An 8987-nucleotide genomic window follows, 5' to 3' on the forward strand; every position below is an offset into this window, starting at 1 on the left:
ATTGCAGGCTTCTAAGTCTGTGTGATGGCAAGCTGGGGGAATGCCATTAGGCTGACCTCAAATTCTCTTTGTGAAGTTATTTTGAATCTTTTTTATCCCACAAAGTATTGAGCACTTACGTCTGAGACACTAAAACCAGACGCTTTACCTAATATAGGTTTTTCTTTCTGTTTTCCATAGCACAATAAAGAGGTCACAAAGAAACAAATTTTAAAAGTATAGAAAACTATAAATTCTCCCTGAGTTTTCTACCCCAAGTTCAAAATCTGAGTTTGGAAATAAAGGAGCATGGGGCTAACAGCTTGCCTAGGAAGACTGAGACACAGCTCTTCAGAGCTGTGGAAGTAAGGGGGTGGGAAAGCAGTTGCTCAGCATCTGCAAATAACTTTGCACCAAGATGAAAGGTAGCAACATCTGAAGAAATGTTACAGGTGGCTGAATTAATTAACTCTGAATCCCAACACCCCCAAACATCCGGTGCTGGGATTAGGGAATCAGAGCTAGTTTACTAGTGAATCCCAAATCTCAGACATTATTTGGCTTCAAATTGAAATGATTGCAGATGGATGGGGGTGAGGGCTGAGGAGTGGGGGTAGGGGATGGGGGTGGAGGAGGATGCGGTAAGTAGGGCGGTTGGATATTCTCCTTCTCTTCTCTTCTAGGGAAAACTGTATCTTTTATTCTCTCTTTGTTCTCTCAGAACTCTCTTCTTTATGTCTCTCCCACTAGCCATCTTTTTTTCCTTCTTTTCTTCTATCCATCTTTCTGTCTCGCTATTCCATTTCTCGTCTCTTTTTACTCTTGTCAGCCTCCTCTTCACCACTTCTCTATCTCAAATCTTTTTTTCTGCTTTCCCCTTTCTTTCATTTAGGACTAATCTATTGCTTGCAAATGTACTGCTTGAAGAGTTTCTCTCCATTCTAGAGCACTTGCTTTAACTGAAACAGTGGGAAAAAAACCCTTATAGTATGAAAGTGGGAGTATTAAGAGAAATGAACAGCCATCAAGAATGGCAAGCATGCAGTGAATAGGTTGGCTTCAAAGGTCATATTAATACAGCATGGATGAGCCCCTCCACCGGCCCAGCACATCAGTGGTTGACGGGGTTTTATTTTCATGAGGACTCAGCATCCCATCATCAAGTTGAGGAACATTGGGTATCCTAAGCTTCCACGGCAATGTTGCTGATGGAGTAAGATGAGGTTTAAGGGGAAAGCAAGTCAGGGGAATCTACTATGCGTAGAGTTTTAGAATTAGGGATGGGGTAGGGTTGATAAGAAAGAAATTTTGGCTGTCGCAGAGAATGGCGTTAAGTACCAGTTTGTCTCTAGGCCTCACCTCCCTGGGAGTGGGCATTCAATTCATAAATGCATTTATAACGAACATGTTTATAATAAACTGGGTTTGGTAGACAGACTGAGGTTTGAATTTTCACTTGGTCATTTATTAGCTGTCGAACTCGGGAATATTATTTCCTAAGCTTTGGTTAGCACACCTAAAAAAGGGGGATAATGAAACCTACCTGAAGGGATGGCAGAGACTTTTAATGCAATAACACCTGTGAAATGCCTAGAACATAGTGTGGTTCAATAAAGTATAGCCACTGTTATTATTATTTCCATGGAAAAAAGGCCTATGTAAACAGGCCCTTGGTTATACTTAAAACACCTGCTACTGACATAGTCACCTGGAACCTTCAAATTATTTTAGAAAGAATACTTTATATAAATACAAAAGAGGAATTCTCTGGTAGTGTTTCATATTTTAATGGAGGAGCTTAGAATGATGTCTTAGATCAGGGTCAGCAAACTTTTTCTGTAAAGGGCCAAGTAGTAAATATTTGAGGCTTTGTGGGCCACAGTCTCTGTTGCAACTCCGCAGCTCTGCTGTTGTATCTTGAAAGCAGTCACAGACCATATGTTAATGAGTCAGCATGGCAGTGCTCCAGTGCGACTTTATTTATGGCTGCTCATATAAAGATTTTATATACTTTTTCTGTACCACAAAATACTATTTTTCATTTTACTTTTTCCCAACCATTGAAAAACATAAGCACCATTGTTATCTAGTGAGCTGTTCAGAAATAGACATCTGGCTGGATTTGACCTGAGGCCCATAGTTTGCCAAACATAGTCTTAGATCTACAAGATGCTAAGGCATCCGTTTGCTTCCTGTGGGTCACAGATGAAGACCCAGTAGCATAGAGACATTCGGTGATGTGGTGGCATCTCTCAGCTGAGCAACAGAGCTGAGCTAAGAATCCAGATCTTTCAACTACTGGTCTCGTGACCATTAGTCCCTGCTGTCTTTTCAATGACTTTAGTTTCTTTTCAATGACTTTAGTTTCTTTTTTCTTGTAGTCTCAACACACTCATATTGTTTTGTTCTCTCAGAGTATGTTCTCAATCTTCTTGTGTATTCATTTCTACAGAGATGTCATTGCTTAGCACGCGAGGCAGAATTAGATGCCTTAGGGACCAAGAAGTTAACAAGTCTAGAACAAGGCCATGTGGTGGGGCGAGGAAGGTGGCAGATTGCCACATATAATGGAGAAAAAGTCTGTTCAGCTAAGATGACTATGGCCTTTGGAAGTGAACTCCAGGATCCCAGGTCTCCTGACTTTGCAGGAGACACCAGAAGTCTGGATTTTTATGTGGAATTTTAAGATGTTAGCACAATTTTTAAAAAGCCTATGATTATCAAACAAAGCATGTTTGAAGACTACAGCCAACCTTCAGCAGGTCAGTTTGTGATCTTTACCTTAAACTGTCATTTCTTCATGGCGTGGCAGAAATGTGAAATGTACATATTCTGAAAAGGCTTTCTTGTTTCATTTGGAAGTATATTTGTTCAAATATATTTGTTTAAAAGATGATGAGTAAAAATATTTGTTTAAAACATGGCAGTAATGAATTCCAGTCTAGGACAAATAGTTAGCCTTTATTTACCTTTTTACCTGTGTGATTATTGTACTTGAAAGCAGACTTGTGGGACAACTCTGGAATTTTGGAGGGGGATCCAACAGAAAGTGTGAAGTGCCTCAGGGGTGGGCTACCCATTTTCAAATTTTAAGCCGGTGACTTCCTCAAAGCCTCCTGGAACCTTGTATTGCTTTTCTTTCTCCACTCGCAAAGGGCCAATGATTATGGCAGTTGCTTTCTTTATTGAAAAACTGAGATTTTGTGGTAACCATTTTTCCTTGTTTCACCGATGCTTGAAGTAATAATACAGCTTTCTCCAGAGGTGCTGCCTCTCTACGGAAGTTTAGAGCTAAAGGGGAGGAAACTGCAGCTATGATGGTGATGCTGAGGAAGAGAGGAGCACTCTTGTGATAGAGACAAAGTGGTTGGGCAGGAATCAGTTACATTAGAAGTCCCCAGGTTTGGATGCTCAGAATCTTGCTTTAACATCCAAAATAGATGTGCCTATATCTTAAATATATAAATATAAATATATAAATAAAAAATATATATATTTGAAATATATATCAAATTGAACATTCAGGATCAAGAATAGCCAATGGCCTCCACTGCTGATAGAATAAAATTTAATGTTTTCTATTCAACCTATATCCTTTCTATCAGATGTTATTATCCATTAACTTTCTTACTAGAATTTTTCTTCTTTTGTATCATGTACATGTTATTCTCTTTTTTAACACCGAATTTGAACTCCTACTGTTCCTTTGGACTAAAATCCCCTTTCTCTGTCACTACTAAATCATACCCATTCTTCTAGCTGGTTCTCTTGCTGATTTTCCTTTTCTGCATTCTTATGGCAGTTATTATTAGTGTTAGATGAATTATTAATCACATATTGATTTATGTTGTGTTCTAAACTAAAAGTGACTTTTGAATATGCAAAAGCAAATGTATTAACTATAAAACTAATTCAAAACTACAGCTCTTCAAATTAAAAAAAAAGATCCTTCATTCTACCTCCCACATCTAACCTCTAATTTCTTGCTATTATATTTCTGAACTCTTTTGTATACATATGTGCACACATTTACATATGATCATTTTATTGCTCACAAGTGAATGAAAAAAGTCATAAATAATTTTTAAAATTATGTAATGTATTTTATTTCTATGTGAAGTTACTGGGATGCAAATGTCTTTGACAACATTCCCAGTACTAGAATTGCTCTAACAAATTTTGTGTTGGGTAATATTTCTAAGTTTGAAGAACAGAGAAAGGCTTTAGCTGAATTAATTCCTGCATATGCTACAAATCCACATGTCACTCTGACGTGCTAAAACTAAAATTTCAGAGCAATACAGTAGAATTTTTAGGTCCAAGGATACACACATTTTTAATGCTTTTTGATGTATATCGATAAATTGTAAAGTTTCTACCTGTTCATCTTTATTCCTGCAGTGTAAGAAAGAGTGCATTTCCCCCCACCCTGCCAAGATTAGTGATATCTATATTTATCTATCTCTATCTTCATTCATATCTATATCACCTATATCTAGATCTATAGTCTATATATATCTACATCTATATCAATATCTGTTTTTTGGGGGGGCAACTTTAATATTCCTTTAAGCCACTTCTTAGTTATTACCCTTGTGCTTCATGGTGTGAAAAGAGCCTTCACAAGTATTATCTCTTTCAATCTTTATAATAGTGCCGAGAATAGGAAAAAGAAATATTTTCTTTCTCACTTTAAAAAAAAGAAGATCAAAATTCAGAGAAGTAAATTAGCTCACACCATTTGCATGGTTAGCAAGAGAGATCAGCAAAGAACTCAGGTCCTCTGTGTCTCCTTTGGTCCTCTATGCACCGTCACATGTTTCCCTTAGAGATAACTGCGCGGGAGCCAGGATCCCCAGGACTCCTGGTCTGAGAAGTGGTGTGGAGCTGGGGATTCCAGCGTGGCTCTGCAGGGGCTGGTGCATCTGATGGGGTTCCTGACGCTCCCTGGAGTTTCCTTATTTGGACTGTCTAGGAGCCCACTAATATTTCACTGGCTTGAAAATGCCGCGGCTTTTGATTTCCCTTCTTAATGAAGAGTAGTATCAAGGACACATTGCGGAAAATGAGAAAGATCAGCCACTTCACTCAATAATCACAGTACACTCTGTGACTCCAAGGTGACAGAGAAAATTGAGGGAGGACAACTGTGAGCATGAGAAGGAAGAGGTCAGGTATGTGTGCATTACGGGCTGAACAGTCGCTGACTGCTCTTTCCTAAGCTGCCAGCCAGCCTTAGTGGAGTGATGGGGTGAGCCCCGCCCCTCCGGCACAGCAGAAAACCTTGCTAATGTCATGCAAATGATAATTATTCCCAGTCCTGAGCATTGCACTTCTTCTGGATTGTAGGAGTATTAAAGTTGATTGAACACATATGCTTTGGGTAGACAGGATCTCCAGTCACATATGGAGTGATCAGTTCTCTTCGTGCTCAGAAGACGGAGACTGAAGACCACAAGAGCCAGGCAAAGGCCAAGCTAGGGTTAGGAGACAGGAAATGAGTGAGTACAAGTCCTTTGAAACAGGCAAGACAATGGCGAAAAAAACCAAAGACTTTTTCTTTTTTTAATTCCTCACATCTCTGTACAGGAAAAAACAAAAAACAAAAAACCCTCAAAAATGCTTATTAACCTTTCTGGCAGTGACGGTCTCCCCACGAGAACACGCCTCTCGCTAAGGACCTCCTTCATCCCTCTCCAGAAAAGGAGAGGAAACACAGGAAGAAGCTCCTGGTGCAGAGCCCCAACTCCCACTTCATGGATGTGAAATGTGTTGGTGCAGCTATCTTCTGGAGCAATAGGATGCTATAAAATCACCACCGCCGTCGGCCGTGCACTAAGGGTAGTTCTGTATGTTGGCTGCTCCACTGCCCTCTGTCAGCCTGCAGGAGGAAGAGCAAGGCTGGCAGAGAACTGTGTTCCTTTAGAAGGAAGCAGCATTAGAAGGACCCTGAATCAAGATGACAGAGGAACCATACAAATAAACACATTTTGGATACAAAAATGCTTATTAAAGTTACAATTCAATTCAATAATTTTAGTAGAATTTGTTATTCCCTTCTTTCAAAAAAATATATACAGTTGACAGATTAATACGTTAAACCCATTTGTCTAAATTTGCAATTTAGGTACAAATATATATATATATGTATAGTATATATATATACATACACCATACATATATCGTACATTATGGGTTGGAAGGACTAGTACGTTTTATAGTGTGTGGGAAATAACATATGCCCTCGGGACTCAATTATTATTTTTTTTAATGTATTTTTTTAAATGACGGTTCCATTCTGCAACATTTCTCAAAGCCAGGAAGTGATGTTTGTCTCATTCTGAATCATATGTTTAATTAATCACAGCTTGATTTTCCACACCAGTAGCATGAGGAAATATGAAGAGGCTACTAGAAACGGGCTTGTGAATAGCCGATGTTGGATCTTGACATGAAACTTCTGAACACTCCACTTCTTACGTGCCATCTTCAACCCGTCTCTCTCAGTCTTGACGTTGAGAGGAACAGCAGCCTACAGCTTCACTGGCACAGAAGGGGATAGCGTCTCCAAGCCTAGGCTGGATGGCAGGATGGGCATGAGCAATGGGTGCAGTTGTCTTCTGGAGCTCTAGAGATATTTTGCTTGGCCACATTGTGCTAGGTTCAGAATAAGGAAAGTCCCTCCCTACTTTATGTATTAGAATATACATATTATATCTTTGAGGAGTGAATTCATATAACTGGATACATGAAAGAGTTTACAAATTATTTTTATTATTTTAAATATTAAATTTTTAAAGATGGAAAAATTAATGCCCCTTCATGCCCAAGTCCCAATATCAGCACTTCTATTTTTTTAACTCTCAAAAAAAATGTATGTTGTTTGTTGTGTTCCAATTCAGAAAAATTTAAGAAAAAAAGTTAAGATCACCCCCATCTTGCCATTCAGAAATAAATAGTATTAATATTTTAATGTACTTACTTTATTTTTCACCTATAACTTTAGACAGAGTTGCAATCCTAATCATTTATCCTCCATGAAGACATGGAGGAAACTTAAATGCATATTTCTAAGTGAAATAAGAATTTATCTTGATTTTTTTTTGTTTAGGCATTTTCCCACGTCTTAAAACCATTTGAAAATATAATTTTAGTAATTTCACACACAAATTAGCTTTAAAATACTTTTCATTTTTCTTGATGATAAAAGCAACAAATGTTAGAAATTTTAGAAAATTTGAAACATGAAGAATATAAGTGACACGAGAGCCCACTAAGTGATAAACAATTACTAATATTTTTGTTACATCTCTCTCTTAATTGCTTTCCCTTCCTCCTTTTACATACATGTACGTGTCATACAAACCAAGAACTTATATATGTAGATACGCCAATTCTTGAAAAAAAACTTTTGAATGATTTTTAATCTTTTTTAAAACCTCGTTTGAAATTTTTCCAATGGCATAACAAAATTTTTGAAAACCTTAATTTAATGGCTGCATTATATTTAATTGCATGGATATACCATGATTTACTTAACTAACCTTATGCTGTTGATATTTAGATCGATTGCAACTTCTCGTTGTAAATATTGAAGCAAACTGCATTCATACATAAAAACCTGTGAGCCTATCATTGTGGCCTTCATAAAGACAGCTTCTTAGAAGGAGAGTATATATAGTAAGGCCAAAGGTAGGTTGTGAGACCCCTGCCTGCAGATGATTTCTTAGAAGCTTTTCCCCTGTTGTAACATACTTTCCTAGAGGACTTCGGAGAGCTTGTTGCACTGTTCTTGGTCTCATGGTCTCTCCTCTGTACCTCACCACTGTTCACCTTGCAAGTCGTGGGAAGAACAGAATATTATTTCTATTTTTAATAGATGAAGAAACAGCGCCCCAGGTAACCTCACTAGACAACTCAGACAAACAAGCAGTTAGGAGATGTAGGTAAGTGACTTGCATTTTAACTCCTTGCTAGATCCTTAAAACACAATAAAGTAAAATAAACATAGTTTGTGATGCCCAGAGGCAATGGAACTGATAAAAAGCAACAAAAGAGATACAGATCAACAGGTCTTCTGGTGCTTTTCCCAGCCAGTTGGAAACTAAAGGGAGGGACGGAAATAGATGTTGCTTTGGAATGTAATTGCCTGGGTCTATCTAGGGAAAAAAGTGTGAGAGCTCTAATTTACAGAATCACAAACCAAAGTGCTCTGGAATGTACTTAAAAGAAATCAAAGTGCTGAGACAGCTTTGTTCCCCAATAACCACAATAGAAATTTGGGATAGTTACAGTTTTTAATCAGATGTTTAGGGAATCAGTGTGGCTATTCTCTTGGTGGTGGCTGTATATATTTTTTAAAGAAGGAACCAGACAAAAGTTCCTTAGGATGAATGTTTCTGACCTAGATTGAATCAACAGAAAGCAAAACTCAAACTGTTAACTCTTTGATGGCTCATTGTATTCTAAAGGAAGTCTCAGAATCCCCAGCACCAGACCCTGATCACTAAGTTTAGCACAGACATCGGTGTATTCTATTCTGCAGCTGCCCACTGATCCTGCTGCTCAACATCTGGATTGATTTCCTGAGTCCTAGCAGCCTGAACTGGTGTTTCACTGAGGGATATTTACTCCCACACAGCTGTTAAGCAGTAGGAGCAGAAAATCAACTCGGATGCAATTAATACCATGTGGTAATAAGGAGACATCACCAAGAGAAACAGTTGCTGAATTGATTCTGATGATGCCGAGGAGGGTAACTATAATGATAATGGTGATTAATATAGCCATTACTGGTACAGACTCATAGAAGGAGCATATTTTTATCCTGCCTTTGTTTATGCTGTCGCAATCTTTCGTGCTCCAGTTACTGACAGGGCACATGCACAACTGCAGATAAACTTTGCTTTGACCTAAATTCTCTTTATAATCGCCAAAAACATGATCAGTATAATTCAGGTAGGTAGGTGATAGGATGACACCCAAAGGCCAGTCTGATTTTTTTTTTC

The 8987-nt window shown here is 38.2% G+C and overlaps 1 pseudogene; it reads left to right on the forward strand.

Annotated features, from left to right (window-relative positions):
• The first annotated feature begins 599 nt into the window (after positions 1–599).
• On the forward strand, positions 600–5921 carry LOC107503197 (annotated as a pseudogene).
• The last annotated feature ends 3066 nt before the right edge of the window (positions 5922–8987 follow it).

Source organism: Rousettus aegyptiacus, unplaced genomic scaffold, assembly GCF_014176215.1.
Source record: "Rousettus aegyptiacus isolate mRouAeg1 unplaced genomic scaffold, mRouAeg1.p scaffold_m13_p_11, whole genome shotgun sequence".
NCBI lineage: Eukaryota > Metazoa > Chordata > Mammalia > Chiroptera > Pteropodidae > Rousettus > Rousettus aegyptiacus.